Here is a 19258-nt window from a genome sequence, read left to right as displayed (position 1 = left end):
ATACCAATATTCCCAGCAGCACAAAAATCCCTATAGCTTTGGCAGGGTGGGATGGAAAGGACCTGCCATGCCTAATATATTCCCTGCCCCAACATGTTTTCCCCCCTCTCCCATCGGCCGAGAGCTGGCTGAAGGGATGCTGAGCACGCGCAATGTAACATTGCAGCATCCATGCAGCAGGATGGTGCTGGCCAAGGCACATTGGACCACGCCAGGAGCCAGGTGAGCCTTTCTCAGGCACGTTGGCACCACTCCTCACCCACTCGGTTTGCCTTTGGAGCCTCACCCAGGCAGGGCTGCTGCTCTATCTTTGCTCAAGCCCGGGTGATAAATAATTGGCTGTTTAGCATAAATCTAAACTGCCTCTCCTGCTTTCCCTTGGGATGGAGAGAGTAGGGTTTTTTTGTCACTTCAGAGAAGCTAAACATTCTTGTTTTGGAAAGCAGAGTGAGGGGGTGGGTGTCAGGAGGATGGGGCCAGGCTCTTCTCAGTGGGGCCCAGCAACAGGACAAGGGGTAACAGGCACAAACTGGAACATGGGAAGTTCCACCTCAACATGAGGAGGAACTTCTTTGCTGTGAGGGTGGCAGAGCCCTGGCACAGGCTGCCCAGAGAGGTGGGGGAGTCTCCGTCTCTGGAGACATTCCAAAGCCGCCTGGAGGCATTCCTGTGCCACCTGCTGTGGGTGACCCTGCTGTGGCAGGGGGTTGGACGGGATGATCTCCAGAGGGCCCTTCCAATCCTACGATTCTGGGATTCTGTGGCTGGGGTAGGCTCAGAGCAGCCCCAGGGTGAGGGGACGTTCAGGCTGCTCGCCCTGTTTCAGCCCCAGGTCAGAGCAACCTCCACGAGCTGACAGTTTTCCCTGGGACATCTCTTGCATAGCACAAACCCTGTGGCCAAAAGCAAGAGGGAATTACAACCCTCTCCTGCTCCTTCAGAAGCTGGAGGTGAAGGAAGAAGCTCCTGACGGGGTGGGAGGGAAGGAGGAGGACACAGCTTCACTCTCCAAGGGACACAGCAGCACTCCTACCTGCCTGCAGGCAGTGGTTACCAGCTGGGCATAGACCTTCATTCCCCTGCCCCTCCAGAGCCCCTCACCATCTCTACACCAACATTTTCTGAGCTGGGCCAAGCCAAGGGAGGCAGGGGAGGCATTTCCCCACTTCTTGCACCTCCTGGACGCTCCTACAGCAATTCTTATAACTACCTGACCACGCTCAGGAGGGCAGGTGGTCTCTGCCCCCCGGTTTCCCACACTGCCCAGACCACGGACAGCCCATGCCCTCCACCTTCAAGGCAGAAAGAGGGAAGGGTGGCCAAAGCCATCTGCAAAAGGCTATCAGTGCCCAAAGCACCTCCCCCAGCCACAAAAGTGCAACCACCTCTGGGCTGACCCACAGCAACAGCAGCGGAAACGTTTAGCGCAGGTTAAAGAGGACGTCTCGATTATAGCGGACAAAGAGCCAGAAATACAGATAAGGAAATAAACCCTGGAAAAATAAAGAGCACGGAGGAGCCCAAGAAATGGCAAGGGTAGTAGCGTACCTTTCTCCTCTCTTCTTGGTGCTGCTGCTCCTCTGCACGGGGGACCATCTTCTCCCCGAGTCTCGCAGGACCCCAGATGTCACCCTGGACCATCTCATGGGGCTGGGGGAAAAGCAGAGAAGGGGTGGTTTTCCCTGGGTGACTGTCATGGGTTCAACTCCAAAACAGGAGCACCAAAAGGCACAGCCAGACTGAGGACCCTGCCCGAGCCTCCCGCGGGCTATGGTGAGAGCATGAAGTTACTTGTCATTAAATTATATCTTTCTGCTTCGGGGATGCAAAAACACAAGCTAGAAATCCTTGGAAGAAGCCTGAGAGGAAGGGAAGAGCTGTGGATCACCCCACACATTTAACTCTGAAACCTAAAGGCGTCCCATGGAGGGGTGGCTCAGAGCAATGTAGGGGAGGGCAACGTCCTCAGGACCCTCAACCCCCCCATCCCTGCTTGGGGAGCACTGCAGATGAGGTTGTTTCTGGGTTCTGCACATGTGCTGCTCCTTAGAGGCTTTCCCCACTGGGTCCTGCTACAAAAATTAGACTGTCTTCAACACTTCGTTATAAAGCGGTCAAAATTACAGCCAGAACTGGATCCCGCAGCTTGTTGACCAGCCATAGGGCAGGATCTCAAACGTCTCAGCGTGCGCTCAGACAGGCCTGGGCCGTTGCCATGAAGATGATTCTTAATTGCACTGGGCCACATGGCGGGGGTGGGGGGGGGAAAGGGTTGCAAACCCACGGCTTTGATTAAAGTGATTGATGTTGGAGCTGTTCTGTTGAGACACAAACCCACCCACTTTATGGCAAGAGCTCTTTGCAGGAGCTGGTGGCTGAAAAATTGGTTTCTCATCTGCTCTGAAAGTAGAGCAGCAGGCTGATAAGTTGAGAGGGACGAGAGTTTCCTTCAGCCAGAGCAAGCACACCCGAAACCCTCCATTCCAGGTCTCCCTGTCTTGACCTGGGGACATTTGCCAAGGTCCCACCTGGGACCAAGAGTTCAAGCTTTCTCTGCTCACACCCAGCTCCTCCGAGGTGCCCGGCAAGCCCAAAGTCACAGGCAAGATGGAGGCACCTGCACCCATAATTGAGGATTTGAGTCCAGGGGCCAAGTTTTTTCCTCTGCATAAATCTTCCCATGGGAAGATGCCTCAAGAAAAATCATGAAATTTAAGATTACACAAAGGTTTAAGCTCCTCACCAGAGCCATGGCATCAACAAGATGCTTCTTCTATAAGCAAGCAAGGAGACCACCCATGGTCCTCCGCATGACTGGGCCACCAGGACCTTCCAGCATCTCCTCTCACTCAAGGGATTTTAGGGCAGCACTTTCAATGATACCCTCTTCCTTGCTGCCCTATCAAAGGGCAAAAACTCATTCACAAGGAACATTGAAACTCCTTTAAAAGCAGTAGAAGTCTTTCTGCAGGCTGCGGAGCCGCTATTGAAGCTGGGCACCAATCGCCCCCGGTCGGCCGGACTGCTCCCCGGGGCAGCCGCAGGTGGCTGGGGTCGTGCTGGTTTTAATGGAAACCCGTCCACCTCGGCCGTATCCAGCAGCACAGCGTGAAGTACCCTCTCTTTGTGAGACACGCGACGTAATTCTGGCTTCCCGGTAAGATAATGAAGTTCCGCTCGACAGTGTGACTGCTACGATTTAAAGCACAGGCGCAGAATGAATAAAGGGTTATGGGTTGGGGTTTTTTTTTTCCCCTCTAATAAAAATAATTGCCTTTTACCGGTTGAGGGTGTTTCTTCTCCCCTTTTCAGCAGCATTGCCATGGCAAGCTGAGCCCACCCAATGCTGAAGCCACCCCTGGGCCATCCTGCCTATGGCAGGAGCCCGTGGAGGTGGTGCACCCTTCATGACACCCGCTGGATGCACAGGGAGGAGTTCTGCAGAGCTCGTAGCCTAAATAAGAGCAAAGCTCTACTCTGGTGAGACCCCACCTGGAGTCCTGCGTCCAGCTCTGGAGCCCTCAGCACAAGGAGGACACGGAGCTGTTGGAGCGGGGCTAGAGGAGGCCCCGGAGATGCTGGGAGGGCTGGAGCCCCTCTGCTGTGGGGACAGGCTGAGAGAGCTGGGGGGGTTCAGCCTGGAGAAGAGAAGGCTCCGGGGAGACCAGTCCCTGAAGGGGGCTTACTGCAGGGGGGTTGGACTAGATGACCTTTAAAAACCCCTTCCAACCCAACACATTCTATGATTCTGTGATTCTATAAACAAGGAAACCACCGCAGCAGCGCAATCTGCCTTTAGGAACATTGGTTGATGCAAAAATAGAGAATTTCTGGGCTGACATCCTTATGCTGCCGCTGTTTGTGGAGCGTGTTTGACATACCCATGGGAATAAGCACCCCCCTGAGCTGGCCCTGCCGCGTCCCGCACCGCACCGTGGTGACAAATGGAGGCACAACGGCAATGACGGCAGCGCCCCGGGGATCCCTGGGTTGGGAGAGACTGACGCATCCTCAGGCCTGTCTCCACGCATCCGTATCGCTCCGGGAGGCCCCATATGGCAGGGGCTGCTGGCACCCGCGAGGTACAAGGGCTTCTTGGATGAAGGCTGCCTCCAAGCCCCATCTGCCAGCACGGGCTGAGCCCTTCCACGCAGGGCTGGCACCACTGGAGGCCATTTCCAGCCCAGATGAAGTCTGGAAAGCCTTAGCATCTCAAAGGGGGTGGGATCCAAATTCAGGAACCTATAGAATTTCTTCTAAGCTTTGGACAAGACGATTGTTATCTTAAATATCAACATTATCACCTGCAGATCCCGAAGCATCTTTTAAAACGCTCACCTGCTCAGTCACAGCAGCAGCACACCCCTGACAGTCATAGAGACACCAGAGGGCCTACCCAGCGGCTAAGTTTGGGCAATTTGTACCCAGTTTCTGAGTCAGACCCATCTCTATAGTTCTGCTGCCACTTTTCTGGCAACAAAGCTGTGCACGCTAGCATCAAGAAAGGGTTAAATTCCTAAGTGAGCCGGTAATTATGTTTTTACTGTAGTATAAAAAGGCCATTTGAGGCCCTACGGAGCAAACATTTTCCCTTTTAATGACACCGTAATAGATTAAGAGGGACCTGTCTCCCAGCAAACATTAAACAGAGGAGATGGATTACCCTGGCGACCGGAGCGAGTTGATCTCCCGTGCACAGCTTGTGCGCAGAGACACCGGGAAAACATCTGCAAGAGCTTCGGCACAGATGTGGCACAGGCAGGTCAGCGCGGGCTTCCTTCCCTGCCCCTTCCCATCTCCAAACGGCCACCGCAGGAGTGAAACTGCGGCAGAAAAAAAAAAAAAAAAAAAGAAAATAGAAAGTGCTTTTGGGGTGAGAGGAGGTGTTATTGCAGATGGTTTGGTTATTGCAAGATATTGCCTGGGAGGAGGACCCAAAGGGAGAGACAGCGGGGGAAAGGAAATATTTATCAAGCTTCAAAAGGAGCAGATGGTTGCAGTGGAAGGGAAAGTGCACGCGGGATGAGTCCAGCGGGAGCGGGATTAGTCCCAACCTTGTAAAGGTTTTGGAAGTGTTCCCTGCTCCAGACCACCACATCACCGCCGAAACCCCAGGGTGCTCCATACTGATCTGGGTGCTCCGTGCAAAGCCGGGTGCTGGTGTCCACCCAGTGCCAGGGGTTTGGGAGTATCCTCCGTCAGCATCGTCAGTGCTTTGCTCCAAGACGGGCATCCAGCCAGGACACGCATTCCCTGCGCTGGCCTTGGGCCACGTCACCATCCCAGGGGGGTCGGCTGGTGCCTGGGCTGCCCCCAGGACATGACCCATCTCCAGCCAGGACTGGTTGGGGGACACACACTGACCCTTTCCACCACCCGCAGTGGGATGCCAGCCCTGCAGGGACGCCCCAGTGGAGCCACCTCCAGGAGAAGCGCCTGCGACTGGCAGGATGGAAATCTGCCTAATTAGCGCCAGTAAAAGCAGCGGCAGCAGCAGGGGCCCGGGCAGCCCCTGCCAAGCAAACATGTTCAAATCAAACTGCAGCTTCTTTGCTCCAAAGTTTACAAGATGTTTCTTTCAACCGCTCATTAAGCCCTTCTGTTGTCCCCCCCTGCACCGCCTGGCCCCCGCGCAGAGGCTGAGATCCTGTCACACACAGCCATCGCTCCAGCCCCGCTCCTGCTGCCGGTGGGGATGCAGATCTCAGCACCTTTGGAAGGGCCCGGGAAACCTGAGGGATTGGACTTTCTGGGTCATCCTCCAGAGACAGACACCTCTGTAAGAGGACACAGAGGAGGCCCCGGAGATGCTGGGAGGGCTGGAGCCCCTCTGCTGTGGGGACAGGCTGAGAGAGCTGGGGGGGTTCAGCCTGGAGAAGAGAAGGCTCCGGGGAGACCTTCCAGCCCCTTCCAGGCCCTAAAGGGGCTCCAGGAAAACTGGGGAGGGACTCTGGAGCAGGGAGGGGAGCCATGGGACGAGGGGGAACAGGTTTAAACTGAGAGAGGGGAGATTGAGATGAGGTCTGAGGCAGAAATTGTTTGCTGTGAGGGCGGTGAGCCCCTGGCCCAGGTTGCCCAGAGAAGCTGTGGCTGCCCCATCCCTGGAGGGGTTCAAGGCCAGGTTGGCCGGGGCTTGGAGCAACCTGGGCTGGTGGGAGGTGTCCCTGCCCAGGGCAGGGGAATTCGAACTGGATGGTGTTTAAGATCCCTTCCAACCCAAGCTATTCTACGATTCTGTGACACGGGCTGGCATTTTCAAAGTGCTTTGCAAGTCTCAGGCAGCAGGGTGGCTTCCCCTGAAGCTATAGCTGTGTGAACCCATGTTTAAACCTGAGCTGGCCAGCCAAGACTCCAAAACGCATGCAGAGAAATTGATATCTTCAAGGGGCAATGCAAGTTGGACTGGGACAGGTACAGCAGCAGGGATGTCAACGCGCCAGTCTGATGAAGGACTCGGCTTGTAGCAAAAGGCTGGGAAACTCGTTGAGCCTAAATAGGGGATCAGCGGGGAGAGAAATGAAGACAAGTGACAGACACATCAGATGTGTTACCATGACACGTTAGAGACAGGCCGTAGAAACGAAGGGTCTCCCCAGGGAGGAGGCCAGTCCCTGAGGATGGCTGCAGGAGGGTCCATGGGGACGGGATGGGTAGACAGATAAGTGGGACACTGTGGGCTCGGACACGGAGGACGTTCCACGCTTACCTTGCCTTTATTCTCTCCTCTTGACTTGCTTTTCTGCTGTTGTTGGAGACCTGGGACGATGGACTCACAGCTCCTAGAGGCCGCAGGTGTTTCCTGGTCAGCGCAGCATCGAGCGGTGGCAGGACAGCCTGAACTGGAGCTGAGCCACCTCCGGGCAAAGCGGGCAGGGATGCAGGCAGGGCGTGCAAACACATCCCTGCCAAGCTGTTCCTTGGCATCGGCATAGGGCTCTCAAATGGGAAGAGCCCACGCCTTGAACGCAATTTTCAAAATAAGTTAATTTCCTTGGACTCTAGTTAAACGCTCAGCAGCAAGTGCTAGCTCTGGGTGAGTGCCCAGCGCCTCCCGGCATGCCAGCAGCCTGGCCTCCTGCTCCGCCGCTAGTTGCCCAGCCCCAAACCAGTCCATGCACCGAGAGGTGCCTCAGGTGTCGGGACACAGAGCTGAGGAAAGTGCCAAACCACAAAGCCCCACACTCTGCAACCAGCTTTCCCTCCCCAGTCGTGTTCCCACCCTTCATCACGAGGACCTGGGTGCACCTGAACAGGGGTGAGGGACCCAAAACTTTGTGCCCGCCTGAGAGCAGTGAGCCGGGTCAGAGGAGGCCAGCCACTGCCACACCGGGAACTGGGAGCACTCTGCGTCAATATTTATTCAGCGTTTTGAACAATCAGTTCTTTTCTTTTCCTTTTGCTGCATTCGTGAATGCATTAAGTGCGGTTTATAGGCAACAAGGTGCCCCGCAGAGAGCCTGAGAGAGGAAGCAAACATCAAGAGGGGGGAAAAAAGATGGAGCAACTCACCCCAAGTCCCCAGCCACGAAGAAAACCAGCCCTCCTGCTGCCCCATGCTCGAGCACTCAAGTTCTCCTCCTCCTCTTGGAGAACAGCCTGATTTTCACTTCATTGGCTGGATCACACAAGCACTTTCCTGCCCAGCGGGGCATCCCTCTGCCTGGACTTTGTAGAGGCTCCATAGCTGACCACCTCCATCATTTGCAATTAGCAGCCGATAACACTAGCCGAGAAAGAGCTACAATTCAGTTCTGGCTTATTTTTGGCCTCCCACCACCGCTCATTACTCATCAATGGTCAGGGCCCCTATGCAGCATACCCATACTCTCCTCCAGAGCAACTGTTCCTTGCAAGAGAGCACAGACATTGAGTAAGGGTGAAAACAAGCAGCCGGGGGACAAGTAGGTGGTGAAGCAGAGCCACACGCGATCAGCACAGCTTGCAAAACCTGCTGGGCGAATCCCCAGGGCGTTTGCTTCTGCTGAGGTTTGCTCCGCTCCAGCCCGTCCCAAACCATCGCCTTCGGCCATACGCTGCGGGGCCAGTCCCCGAGCCAGGACAGCACCGTCACGGTGGCTTTTAGCAACTTGTGGAGCAGGGGCAGCTCCAGGCACAGCCTTGGTCCAATTGGGAGGTTCAGGTCTTTCTGTTGAGTGTGAGCTGGCAACCTGGTTGTGTACCATGTCCTGCGCCATCTGCACAAAGATGCCTACAAGGAAGCTGGGGTGGGGCTGTTTGCAAGGGCATGTAGCCATAGGACGAGGGGCAATGGTTTAAACTAGAGCAGGGCAGGGTTAGATCAGCCATTGGGAAGAAGTTCCTTCCACTGAGGGTGGTGAGACACTGGCCCAGGTTGCCCAGAGAGGGGGTGGAGGCCCCATCCCTGGAGACATTCAAGGCCAGGCTGGATGAGGCTCTGAGCAACCTGCTCTAGTTACAGATGTCCCTGCTGGCTGCAGGGGGTTGGACTGGGTGGCCTTTAGAGGTCCCTTCCAACACAACACAGTCTGTGATTCTATGCTGATCTTTCCTGCGAGGACAGTGAGCCCCTGGCCCAGGTTGCCCAGAGCAGCTGTGGCTGCCCCATCCCTGGAGGGGTTCAAGGCCAGGTTGGCCGGGGCTTGGAGCAACCTGGGCTGGTGGGAGGTGTCCCTGCCCAGGGCAGGGGGGTTTGAGCTGGATGATGTTTAAGATCCCTTCCAACCCAAACCATTCTATGATTCTATGAAAAGAGCCACCGAACCAGAAGCCCAGCTGCAAAGGGTATAGCTGGCAGCGCTGGCTTCAGATCAGAATAAACATCAACAAAATAGAAGGCGGTTGGCAGGCTCTCGGTGCTGCAGGGTAAAGGGTTTCCGGCCCCATCCCTGCTCCTGTCCTTGCAGCGCCACAGCCCACATTGGGCCAACGCGGCCACCTGCAATGTGGCTCGTAGCACAACAGCACCGTGTAGCCAGGACGGGGCTTGTGCTCGGCTCAACCTTGCCAAGAGAGAGGAGAGGGTTAATGAAGAACCATGTGCACACTGGGATCGGATACAGGGCAAGGCAGAAACCAGCCCCACAGAAATCCATCTTCGCAACTCCATCGGAAACGCGCTCCAAGCTTTGCAAAATCTGTTCGGGTTTTTGGGGTGGGGGAAGGCCAGGGAAAAAGCCCTGGAAAATATCAGGTTTCACCACTGGCACAGCGTTGCGTTATTCCCCTTTTGATGCTGCTTTTTAGTTTGATTGAAAAAATATTTTGCGGTCTGACACAAACCTCCCTGTTGCCTGAAGAGCCAATGTCAACATGAAGTTCCGTGAGCTCCTCAAAGGGAAACATTTAAAATTACAGAAGAAAAAAAAAATATAAAGAAGCAGGCTTTTCCTAGCTTTTCCTCTTCCTTCCCAGGGACTTTCAGCATTTTTCGCTCTCTTTTCCCTATGAAACAAAGTCACTTTGGGGGGGCTCAACTATCATCCCACACCACTCGCAGCTTAAGCGGTGCCCGGCTCCCAAGTTTCAGGGCAGTGCGCAAACCCACCCTGCTCCCACTCCAGGATATCACCCCACGCAAAAGACCCTGGGAAAGCTTTTCCATGCAAAATCATCCCCCCCCTGCCCCCCACCGGAGCCAAGCCAAACACCTTCCCCTCTTGGCATGGCCTACAGAAGCCGGCCAGGCTGTCGATAGTTATTTACTTAATGCTGGAAAAAACCTTGGATCGGGAGAAAAACAGCGTTTGCCCACAGAAAAATGCAGCCCCCAACCCCTTCCTCCAGTCAATTAAGGCAATGTCACTAATTAGGTTTCTGTCTACCCATCTCACACCCTTTCCTTGGCCAGCAGTTTTCTGCCCACCCTTATGCAGTCGTCAGCCAGCCTTTCGCGACATGAAAAAGCCCACGAAAGCCATGAAATTGGGCAAGGACGGGCTCGCAAACGACTTCAGCTTCCGGATCACGGCAATATATTTAATTTCAGCCCGAGAAACTCAAACCGAGGGAGGCCTTCGCCAAGTGCTCTGTCTATGGGGCAGCTCGTGCAGGGGTGTTTAAGGCATTTGTGCCCCACCTTTGCGTTTGCTCTTGCTGTAACTGCATGGAAGGGAAAACCCTATAGATGGGCATTTTCCTGTATCCGAGTGTCCCCATATAGGCTCGCTAACGCATCTGCCCGTGTGGATGTGTTTCAGGCTCACTGGAGGGTGTGAGCCTGTTTATTTGTGTCTGTTTATGTATCTGCGTTCGGGCTGTTTGTTGGTACGGGCTGCATTTCCCTCCACATATGTCTCCGTGGCTACGTGCCTGATTGCGTAGGAGAGTTTCCCCGTGGCTTTTTGGTGCCATTCCCAGGCAGCTCCGACAGCAAAAGGCACACTCTGCAATGGGAGATTATTAGTCAGCAAGGGAAGAAGAGGGAAAACGCTGAGGAACGGTTAATCGGCAGAGAAAAACCAAGTGGGGAAAGGAGGACGATGGAGGGTCTCTTTGGTGGCCCATGGAGCAGACAAGGTGTTTGGGAGGGGGTGCTGGGGTTGCACAAGAGGCACCCATGGCCAAGCAGGGTGAAAGGGAGAACGATGGGGAAGGAAACACCTTGCAGGTGCCCCATGGGATGGCTTTCAACCTGCATCTCATTCCTTTAGGGTTTTAAAGGGATGTTTCCCACTCACCCGTTGCTGGCATCTAAACCAACAAGCATCTGGAGCAGGAAAATTGCCTACCAGCATCTGCATGGCTCAGAGGAGTGCCGTGCCCATGCCACTGCTGTCCCACGCCACAGGACTCCTCCCGACAGAAGGGTCCTCCAGTTCCTCCCGCAGTGATCCCAAACATGGTGACCTCCAAGATAACCAACGTGGATAGCCAGCTCTGCAGCTCAGATGCTGAAACAAGACAGGGACACACCATACGCTGAGCTGTGATGGCCCCAGGAGGTAAGCCCTTGGTGCACCTGCACCTCAGGGGCCACTTTCTGCCAGTCTAACAACAGATGTAGCACCACCATCCTGCAGGTATCTTGCACCAGGCAGTTCTTGACTCACCATGGGATAACAGCCCCCAGCCTCCACCAACCCAAAAAGCTCTTTGCTTCCCAGGTACCTGTATATGAACATTCCCTGGCCCTGAGGTCCTGCCCTCCTTCATTGCTATCACCTGTGCAACACCTGAGACCTGCCTGCCCTCATTAACAAAGGCTAATGACTTAATGATTCAGGCATCCTTCAGCCTTCAGCCTCCTTAGGAGCTTCCCTCTCCCTGCACTGACAGGCTGGGCAGCTCTTCCCTGCTCTGATGGGTTTACAAGAGGGTTTCTGGTTGCTTTGGGCCCCTAATCAAGAAGACCGTGGCCAGCAGGTGGAGGGAGGTCATCCTCCCCCTCTGCTCTGCCCTGGGGAGGCCACATCTGGAGCGCTGGGGCCAGTTCTGGGCTCCCCGGGTCAAGAAGGACAGGGAACTGCTGGAGAGGGGACAGCAAAGGGCTGCCAAGATGCTGAGGGGACTGGAACATCTCTCTGATGAAGAAAGGCTGAGGGATTTGGGTCTCTTCAGTCTGGAAAAAAGATGACTGAGGGGGGATCTCATCAACACTTACAAATACTGAAAGGGTGGGTGTCAGGAGGATGGGGCCAGGCTCTTCTCAGTGGGGCCCAGTGACAGGACAAGGGGCAACGGGCACAAACCTGACCATGGGAAGTTCCACCTAAACATGAGGAGGAACTTCTTTGCTGTGAGGGTGGCAGAGCCCTGGCACAGGCTGCCCAGAGAGGTGGGGGAGTCTCCGTCTCTGGAGATATTCCAAAGCCGCCTGGAGGCGTTCCTGTGCCACCTGCTGTGGGTGACCGTGCTGTGGCAGGGGGTTGGACGGGATGATCTCCAGAGGGCCCTTCCAACCCTGTGATTCTATGATTCTAATGCCAGTCTCACATGTTCCCTCCATGGTGTGTTCTGGGCTTGTCCATCACTTGTGACCGAATTTCCCTTTCCCGGGTGCCTCTTTGCTCGTGAGTGTGCAAAGTATGCGCCCCTTACCTGCCTGCTCACCCCCACCAAAGGTAGTAGCAACCACTGACACCCTCCATGTGGAGGTTCAGCCCCATAGCAGAGGGCAGATTTCCCTTTCACGAAGAGATTTGGCCGTTGTGATGCCAGAAGGCGCTCAGCGGCCAGACTTTTACCTTCCAAATTCCTTATAATGCCAGTGGGGTAACAGAGGAAGCTGCCCTTGGAGGACCATGGGGTGCAGGTGCCGATAAGTCCTCAGAGCAGTTTGTAGGCGCTAAGCAATGTTGGCTCCCAGTGTCTCCCACCAGCCAGACCCACACTGTCAGCCCCACGGTGGGCCACCCCAGCTCTGCCCCATCGATCTGCACCCCCTGCATGAAGACCAGCCCGTGGCACGGTGGGGGTGCTGGGGGCAAAGGCCGCTCCATCCACGCAGACCCCCCAGACACCAATTCCTCATCGTCTCTATTTCCAAGCAGGCGTTTAGGTGCGGGGTTTCCTCGCGCCCCACGAGGTTTCCCTCCCACCCCACGAGGTTTCCCTCCCATCCACAGCACAGGGCAACCCACGCAGGCCGCTGCGGAGAAGCATCACCTGGGTTACCTCCATGACAGTGGTCTCTGGGGGTCCCATCTATTACACTCCTATCAGCACCCCTCTTTGGTTCATTTCTTTACGAAATCTTCCCTGTGCATCTCGGTGGATACAGCCCAGAGATAATAACAGCAGATATGCGTTGACCTATGGGATTCCTGGAGTGATCAAACTGTCAGATAATGGAATAAATCTTTCTCGTGGGCTGGGGATTAAATCAGAGAGTGTTAGCTGCTGCGGCTTCTTATTTATTTCTGTTCTTTTAGATTGCATTTCCCTTCCCCCCATGCAGAGCGCTCGCTGCCTACAGCCGTAAATTACTGCAAACCTTTATGGTAAGTTTAGACACTGAGTCTCTTAACCTTGCAAACACCTCTTGTTTCTCTTAATGCTCTCCGAAAGCTCTTGGGAAAGAGAGAGCAAAAAAAGGGGAATATGATTTGATGGTAAGCGCGTACCTTGGCATTGCACAGCAGCGTGACCCGCTCTGAGGATCACCTAAACCGCACGGGCTCGGTGTGTCACTCGTGGCCGTTTCATTGACCGACTTCATGACCTTGGATGCAGCATTTCATTTTGCCGTTTCATCTCTGCTTTGCCTTCATCTGCCTCTGCCCTCCTCAGCCTCTGGGGGCTGAGGACGGGCCGCATCCCGCAAGCAGGGATGCGGGGAGCCGAGGGCATGGCTCTCCTACGGCAGCACATGTCCTTCCCCCGACACAGAGCGATTCCCTGTTTGCTTCGGCTGCACCTGGATATCTGGGCATCAGGCAGCATCTCTGGGATTTGGGTAGAAGATCACCACAAGAGCTGTAGGGCACAGGGCTGTTGGGTTGGCTCCAGAACAGGGGATGGAGAAATGCCCAGAGGGGGTTCAGTCTCCAGTGTCTATTCAGCAGAAATTTTTTTGACGTGGTAAAGTATGTTCTCCTTCCAAAAAAAGAAAAAGAAAAAAAAAAAAAAAGAATCCGGGGAAAAAAAAAAGGCAACCCAAACCAAAAAGTAAAACCAAGTAAGTGTGAAATTTGCTGTTAAAAGATTGCTCCACTGGAAAAGTTCCTACATTTCAGTGCTTAAGTCCCAGTTTCAGAGGAGGCTCCTGCCCACCCCTCCCCCCCCCGATGCTGCTCCCCCTCCCCAGGGTGAGCTGCCCCTGGTCCCCGTGAATTAGCAGAGCAGCCGCCCCCAGCACGGTGTGTCTGGACGCTGCTCCAGGCACGGAATGGGAAGAGCGGCTGTAAGACCCTGCTCTCCCTCCGGCAGGATCCAGCCCCTCCTGCCCCCCTCCCCACAGCCCAGCAGCCAGCCCTGCCCAGGATGGGGCCGGGAGCTGGGATCGTAGAATCACAGAATGGTTTGGGTTGGAAGGGACCTTAAAGATCACCCAGTGCCACCCCCTGCCCTGGGCAGGGACACCTCCCACCAGCCCAGGTTGCTCCAAGCCCCGTCCAACCTGGCCTTGAACCCCTCCAGGGATGGGGCAGCCCCAGCTTCTCTGGGCAACCTGGGCCAGGGGCTCACCGCCCTCACAGCCAAGAATTTTTTCACAAGATCTCATCTCAATCTCCACTCTTTCAGTTCAAAACCATTCCCCCTCGTCCCATGACTCCCCTCCCTGACCCAGAGTCCCTCCCCAGCTTTCCTGGAGCCCCTTTAGGGCCTGGAAGGGGCTGGAAGTTCTCCCCGGAGCCTTCTCTTCTCCAGGCTGAACCCCCCCAGCTCTCTCAGCCTGTCCTCACAGCGGAGGGGCTCCAGCCCTCCCAGCATCTCCACGGGCTCCTCTGGCCCCTCTCCAGCAGGTCCAGGAGCTGGGATCCCAGGAATGCTGTGGGTCACACCGGCCACCACAACCCCAACAAAACGAATTTGATAGCTGGTGCTATTCAGGTGAGAAAAGATTTGTGGTAGAGCATGACCTACAAGGAGGAAATCTCATCTCATCGGAGCTGACACGGCACAGGCTTCGCGCCGTGTTGCAGCCTTACCCCGGGCCAGCAGCGGGGACTGACACCAGGACCAGGCTCCGCGGGCCAAATTAGGCTGGCGGCCGGCATAGCGGTGTTGAGATTGGCAGAGTGATATCAAATCCCAAATGTGACACATTAGCTCGAAAACACCTTTGCTCTCGGCCAGGGAAAAGCAATCAGAGCAGCTCACTGCGCGGTGCTGCCCCTGCAACGCCAGCTCTCCTCTCCCTCCCCGCCGCAATTTCCACCCGAGAAAACTTTGTTTGCATACGGAGCAGCATTTCTCGAGTCACCTCCGATCCTATTTGCACCGGCCGAGGGTGTCGGGGGCCAGCTCTCCTTCCTCCCGATGCCAGATGTGCTCACAGCTGGATGCGACTGCGTGAAAAAGGGGCAGAAAGGGAGATGGAGGGAGGCAGGGACTGACGCACGGGTGGATGACGGCACGGGTTTATGTAGCCAAAAATCTCCCGCGACTTTCTAATCCTTCCTTGGAGCAGCAGCTTTCCGAATCCCACCCCAGCAGCCCCCCATCCATGCCCTCACCAGGACCTCAGAGCATTCCCAGGGCTCCACAGAGCCACCGGCATGTCCTCGGTGCAGAGCTTGGGGACAGCTTTCCCCTTCCCAGCCCTTCCTGCAGCCACTCCAGCCTCCCTGCCACGATCTAGACACTTCTCGCTGTAAAGCTAGTCCTGCCAAAAAAAAAAAAACCAAAAAAAAACCCCCAAAAAATGGGCTATGAGACCTAGTTCCCAGCCAGACGTTTATAATGAAATTCGATTTTATAAAAACAAAAATCCCAGAGACGCCGAGTCAGCCAGCCCCTCTTCAAACCGCATTAAGTGTCCCACCACGCAGGAAGAGCCGAGCTGCTCCATATTCCCTTTTATTTTTTTTTATATTTTTTTTTTATTATTTTTAAACGCCAGCTATTTAAAGGATGGGGAAAGCTGGCTCAACAGGCAGCGCCGGCGTGGGCTGCCCGAGGTGCTCGCGCGCTGTTTCATTAGGGGATGATCGCTCGGCCGCCACAAGCCCACGCTGCGGCCAGCGGGGGACCGGCAACCGAGTTCAAAGCCAGCCCTCCGAACCCACCCGCTGCCCTGCCACGGCGCAGCTCCAGCCAGGGGGGGGGGGTCTTTCAAGGTCTACAGAGCAAAGTCCACGGCCCGTCGGGTGCCGGGGAAATGGCGCTGCCTTTCATGTCCCAAAAATAAAGCAGCGCCGGCACCCCGGGGGTCCGTCGGGCAGCTTCCACTCCAACAGCAGCGAGAAAGTTTCAGGGTTTGGTGCCAGGAAGAGAAAAATAGTGCGAATGGCAGCTGGGGGAGGGCGGCGGGGGGCTGGGAGATGGACGAGGAGTTTTTCTGCACCTCCCACCCCACCACGCAAGGGCCTGAGTCCCTCCGGCGTTCGGCCGAAATCCCCCGGCTGCAGGCAAAACCTCCCCAAAGTCACCCAAACACGCGATTGCCACAGGCACCGCTCCTTCCGGCTGCATTGATTTTTCGGCAGCAACTCCTACGTTCCCCGCAGACCACTTTCCGGGGTGCCGGGCGGTGGTTCCACCCCGCTGCTGACCTGGCTGCGGCCCCCGCGCATCCCTGCGGGGATCCTTCAGGCCCTCATTTTCCAAAGTCCTTGGTAATTTTGGGTGCATTCATCTCTGACTGTCCCCAGGAGAGGCCCGGAGTTCAGACAGGGCTGAGCGCCTCCTCTTTAGAAATCTGGCAGCTTTACCAACCAGCTGAGCCCTTTTTAACGGGCAGCAGCAGCAGCAGCAGCAGCAGCATCCCGGGCGCCCCGAGCAAGTCCTGCTTCGCTAAGCTCTCTGCTGTCCTTGGCCAAGAGCACTGGCGGGGCAGGGGAGGGCAGGGGGACAGCGGGATCATTGTCCCCAGGGTGATGGTGAGTGATGGGAGATGCTCTGCCCGGTACGGGGGACTGAGCTCTTCCCCAGCGACGCCGCACAGAGGGGAGCAGCCCACCGGCTCCAGCTCAGACAAGGTCATCCCAGTTTCGGGAAAGGAGAGGTGAAGCGCTGAGAGATCTTGTCCTGAAAGTCCCCCAGAGATCCACCAACAGAACCAAGCAGCCAAGCCAGATCCCCTCCACTCTCACCTTACCCGATGGACCACCCTCCAACCCGCCAGCAAACAGGCAATTTTTCAATCCGCCGTCACCACCAACGCGGTCTCTTTGGGATTCAAAGTCCTCCCATGACCTTCTTCACTTCCTGGGACTGGAGAGAAAATGTCACTTGGCCATTGACCCCAAAGCGCAGAGGGTCTGGCACATGGAGACATGGATGCAGCACATGGAGATGTGGATCCAGCACATGGAGACATGGATCCAGCATGTGGAGATGTGGGTCCAGCACATGGAGACATGGATCCAGCACATGGAGATGCGGGTCCAGCACATGGAGACATGGATCCAGCACATGGAGATGCGGGTCCAGCACATGGAGATGCGGATCCAGCAACCATTAACCTGGAAGGGCAGACTGAGCACCCATCATTGGCCATTGGGGATTTCCTATTGCCTCCCAGGGCTTCAGGCTGCTCAGGGAGGGGAGGCTCAATTATCCACTGCCGTTAATCCGCAGGGACATCCGAGACCACAGATAAATCACAGATAAAAGCTGTTCTACCTCTGCCAGCAGGAACACCTCCCCGGTCCTGTAAACCTCAAAGACGTGACACTAAGAGGAAAGTGAAATGATTAATTTGTTTTTCAAATCCATGTCTCGAGAAAAATATCAAATTTTCTAGCCGGAGGAAAATTCTTTTGGCAGCCCGAGCCCCCGTAAGCTGTTTGGGAGTTCATTGCAGTTGACTGAGTGTGCTTACACATCTCTGATTAGACACTTTACAGATATTTTTTTTTTTTTTGGTTAGCCTCCCTATTTGAAATTCTCCCCAAACTTCCCGAGCCGGATTTTCTTGTCCAACCATTTGTATTTTATATCCGCGCTGAAACACTGCTTTATAAATAGCAAGAGCTTTATCTTGACTCTAACCAGCAACCTCAACTTAAAGCTAAATGCATAATTTACTGCAAATTAAACTTAATGGGACTGGAATAATTATGTTGACTTTTGGAAGTACTTAAGGATAAATACATGATTAGATATTTTGCACACCGTGAGGAAATATTTATTTCGAAATACAAATTCTTCCCATTGAGCCTTTTGATGGAACGTTTAGAGGTGACACTATCAGCATATAGATTACAGTACCATTAAGGATACTTAAATAAATTACCCTGCTGCATTTGCGGCACTGGAGAGATGGGAAGTCTCCGGCGACGTGCGGTGTCGGTGCCGATGGTTCGCTGCGTGGGCCCGGGGAGCTCGGCACAGCCCTGGACCTGCAATGGAAATGTCATGGGTAACCCTGCGGAGCCGGGCTGTCCACGGGAACAAGGGCATCCCACAAAATAATCCCACCCGGGGGCCCTCCCCGCACTTCTTTCCACAAAATGAGCCGAGCAACATTAGTGCTAATTCATATTTTCTCCCCAGGGGTTTTGTTTTTTATGGAAACGGCTCCATTTTAGAGCTGGTTTTTCTTTTTTTCTCCTGCAAGTCAAAAATTTAGGGAGATTTCAGCAGGAGGAGACTTTGCAAGATCCCTGTCAGCGGCTAATGCTACAAAACCAATCACGACTGCAAATTGCTCCTGCTTTTTGCTCGTGTTTCGAGCTCCAGCTGCTCTCAGCTGCCCAAGAGGTGAGCAAAGCATTTCCAGCAAACCACTTTTCCAATGGGAAATCCCAGCTCGCTGCTGAGCGGGTTAAGGCAGCCCCGTGTTAACAACAAAAACAGCGGACAGGGGAAAACATCAAGGCAAAATACCTCACCGTCCTCCTGCTCCAGGCGCTGGCTCCTACAGACGAAGACATAAATCCCCAGCCCGGACGATCACCCTGCTCCCACGGGACATCAGGCTTAAAACAGAAACGACAGGATGTGGGAGCTCTTTTTTCTTTCAATAATGTTAGCAGAAGGGAGCTTTCCTTTTGCTTTTCCTGGGGATCTCCCCATCCCAGCAAGAGGGAAGCTCCATGAGCACCCTACGGGAAACACTGGCTGGTTTGGGGCTTTCCTGGAATTCGGGATGATGCTCCGGCTGGGCCTGGGAGCTCTCTGTCTCCGCACACACCCACAGGCCGAGGGCTGAGAATAACCAGGCTGTAACGTAAGTGAAATCCGGTGACATCTACTCGGGATGGACTGAGTTAGGGAGCTGAAACTTGGTAGGTGTTGGATGCTCATCCATCTGGACCACTCCAGCTCCCAGTTTCGGAGGCGGGCTCTGATGCCAATGGGAACGCAGAGGTAAGAAATAAACTGAGCTTAAAGGGTTTGTGCATGGGCCCTATGTGAGCCAACGTGGAGCCTGAGGAGCACCCCATCTGCCTGCTCGTGCCCAGGGCCACATTTCGGTGCCAATGGGATCAATCACTCATGTCTCATCCAGGTGGTTGGGCCCATTTTGCAAAGCAAGGATGGATGGTTGGCCCAAACACGTGTCTCTGTCCCCAGGGATGGGAGTGTGACACACTTGTCCCCATTCCGGCCCCGTCAGACAGGCTCGGGAAGCGTTGGTGCTCGGCAGGGTCTCTGGGGGCTGGGGATCAGAGAGGGGATGGAGGTGATCGGCCCAACCTGAGCCACGGACAGCACTTGCCCTCGCAGC

General features: G+C 55.0%; 1 long non-coding RNA gene across 1 annotated transcript; it reads right to left on the bottom strand.

The window, feature by feature from the left end:
* Positions 1-9808: 9808 nt before the first annotated feature.
* LOC141733135 (uncharacterized) lies at positions 9809-11055 on the bottom strand. Its single transcript, XR_012584225.1, has 3 exons — positions 11031-11055; positions 10710-10871; positions 9809-10364 (listed from the first exon to the last, which is right to left on the bottom strand). It is a non-coding gene; the product is annotated as an uncharacterized LOC141733135 (long non-coding RNA).
* Positions 11056-19258: the final 8203 nt, after the last annotated feature.

Source organism: Larus michahellis, chromosome 19, assembly GCF_964199755.1.
Source record: "Larus michahellis chromosome 19, bLarMic1.1, whole genome shotgun sequence".
NCBI classification, from domain to species: Eukaryota; Metazoa; Chordata; class Aves; order Charadriiformes; family Laridae; genus Larus; species Larus michahellis.
The sequence above is the reverse complement of the archived record's forward strand: the minus strand, read 5'-3'. Positions and strand labels throughout refer to the sequence as shown.